Here is a 3446-nt window from a genome sequence, read left to right on the forward strand (position 1 = left end):
CCACCCATCCAATAAGTAAGGATTTCAGTTTTAAAAGTGAAATATATCTAGATTATCTGGGAATCATAATCTCTTTTTTTGCAGCATAATATATACAACTAATTTGTTTTTCAAAATGATCTTAATGGCTCTAATTAGGATAATTTTGTTTCTTGTGTACATACAGGGTCATTCATATTAGAAAATTATTCATAGATAAAGCGGAAGAACAACTGTTTCAAAATGTAACTTTTTTTCTGTAATATGAAAGCTCATAAGCTCATTTTGCAGGTCAAATTTTTTTCAAATTTTTTTTAGTGTTAGTTTATGTGCTTCTTCAGTTACAAGTTATGATAAAATGATGCGTATGGCTTGAAAATAGGAATTATTTTATATAGATAGATATACACATACCTACGTGATTCATTACCTGTAGTCTAATGAAAGACAAAGGTGAAAATTTGCTGAGAATCTGGTTCATGATGAACTAAAAGTGAGCTGCATATTGCAATTGGCTACATATTAGAACTTGTATAATTAGTTGTGAATAATAGCAGTATTGCCAAGATAAAGGTTCAAAAACAAAATGAAACAAAAACCATAAAACAGGCATCCATCCACAAATCATTAGATTAATTTAAAAAACCTGAGATTAGGAAAAAAGCAAGATATGTATATTGGGATTTTTGTTTTGCTTTCTTATTTTGAACCTGGTACATTCATTTCATATTTTCAAACATGAGTCAGTAACTTTTATGAAAAAGAAATAACATGAGCTCATGAATTGGACCTTCAAAAATCAACATAAAAAATCATGTAACTAATAATTAAACTGAAGACCTTGGTAAACCTAGGGTTAAGTTCTCATAAGTTATATGTGATTTAAACCAGGGTTTTGCAAAGGCATCACTGGATATACCTGTTTGATGAATTGTTTGGGAGAATAACTTTTGGTTAGTCTATCTGTTTCTTTTTTCATGTGGCATTGTTTTTGCTTAAAAAATGAATATTTAGATAGGAAATCAATAGCACAGATTAATCCTTTGTTCACTCACAAATAGCCTTATTTGTTGATGTCTACGCAATAAAGAAGCCCTATGCACCAGTTAAATTTTATATTCAAAACTTTGTAGGTAAATTACTGAACTGAGTCAGACTAATTTACTTCAGCAACAAAATGCCCTTGAGAGATGAGTGAGAAAAATGAACAGTAGAAAAGCACAATGCCCCTGCAGGACTCAAAAGGATCTGCTACTTTGATAGCTAGCCATTGGGGGAAAAAATATCCCTCTATAATACAACATGTAACAGGCACAGTAGAGATTTCTTTTCCTTATGTGGAAGTAAGCTGTATATGGGATCGTATGGCCTTTATTCATTTTCCAATGAGGTCTGTGAATTCAAATAGCAAAAAGATTATTTTAGATTATTATTTAGTTATATAGTTTTATGGTATATGAAAGCACATAAAGCAGAAAAAATAATAAGGAGCCCAGCAGAATGTAACACAAGAATTAGGTTGGCTTCCCAATACCAAAAAAACAGCAAATTACAGATGCTGCCTCTCCAATGAGCACAAAAAGAAGTTACATCTGGAACACAGATTATTCACCTCCTAATTACAGCTTGTATATATAAAATAGAGGAAGCATAGACATTTGCAAAAAGAGAAAATATAATTTCAAAATCTAAGTTGAGGAAGTACAGACGCACTATTATTACATGTCAGTTCCAGAACCTTTACAAATTGGGAACTGTAGGTGATTACACATAAGAAGTACACAATTTACATTTCATAACATAAACCAGACACATAATAACATGGCTGTGTGCTCTGGGTGGCTGTAACACAAAGAGAATGGTGACAACTTCCGGTTGAGGAGCAGCTATGCCGTAACGAGTGAGCAGCGTTTTGACTTGTACAGCAAAAACATGGAAGTTAAAACATAGAAAAGAATCACGTACTCCAGGTTCCATTTACACACATACAATTTTTTGAAAATCACTGCAAGAAATATATGCTTTCACTACTGCACATCTCTAATAATCTCTCTTCTGGAAATTAGGACAACAAAAATAAATAAAGAGATGGGATGACAGCTTGCAGTAATGAAGAAAAATTATAAACAATAGTAAATGATCCCGAAGTAAATACAGATCTATGTTAGTACTGGTACTGGCCATGGACATATTCTGTAATTTTGGAGCATTGATGCATGAGGCCTTGCTGTATTTCCTTTCATTTCCACCTATTTGGTTCATCCTTCACACACCAGAAATAAACATAAGTTGGTGAACACACCTCCAGCTAGCACTGTCTAATGACAGTGAGTGGAGAAAACAAATGCATTTTCTATTGTATGCACAAGACGCCTGAGCGTCTCACAATCCTTTTGTGTGGAAATTGCCTATGGCAGTGGTTCTCAAACTATTTTTTTCATGGACCACTTGAAAATTGCTGAGGGTCTCAGCAGACCACTTAATAAACTTTTTTTTGTTCAACAAATCAAAGCACGCAACTCATGTTTTAATATCAGTAGTCTTACTTTTCAAGTACAGATATTCTCAATTGTTTTGCAACCTTTCTGCAGGCCACCTGAATGGAGCTTGCAGACCAGTGGTGGTTGATGGACCACAGTGGACCACAGTTTGAGAAACTCTGGCCTATGGGGCATTATAATAAGTAAGACTAATTAAAAATGCACAATGGTGAACCATACAAATTACATAGAAGCAAATTCTAGTAGTGTTACTTTTCATGACGGAGGGCTGCATTTATTAAATGTACATCTTTTAGATGCTGACTTATTTACCTATATTGTTGACTGATGATGAAGAGATGTCATTTTCTCTCCCTGTGGTGACAATGAAACAGCACAATAGTATTTGAATTAGAGAGACTTTTTGATGAATATCTTGTCAATTTAATCCACAAGAGTTAAAAATGACTTTGTTGTGGCTTGGGTTGGAGCAGAACAGAACTGGACATCTGAGTGCCCTGGGCAGCAACTACATATTGTGCAGCTCCATTGGTTGTAGTGCTGTCAGCATGGTATGTACCCACTTTAGGGTCAATGACCAGGGCTGGTGCTCCTGTCACCCCTCTCTGCTTCATTGCTACATGGGTTAGAGTGAAAAGCACAGATATGCATAAGTGATGCTTTCAATTTAGTAACAACTTATTAGTTCCCATCCTCAAAGTGTTGTCTTCTTAACGGAGCAGAAACTTTCAAGACGTGAAAATGTCCCGCTGTTTTAAAATAGAAATATGTTCTACAGCAGGGGTGGGCAATTATTTCAGCGGAAGGGCCATTTAACAAATTTTAGTGAACTGTCAAGGACCTCAAGGGTAGCCCCACCCCTTGCCAGATGCCCTGCCCCCTGATCACTGGAAGTCCCACCCTTAACCCCTGACTTTTGCCACTGAAATTCCCTCTCCTTGCCTCTGGAAGTATTCCTTTTGGGAG

This window comes from Crocodylus porosus, unplaced genomic scaffold (assembly GCF_001723895.1).
Source record: "Crocodylus porosus isolate Cpor-Errol unplaced genomic scaffold, CroPor_comp1, whole genome shotgun sequence".
Taxonomy (NCBI): domain Eukaryota; kingdom Metazoa; phylum Chordata; order Crocodylia; family Crocodylidae; genus Crocodylus; species Crocodylus porosus.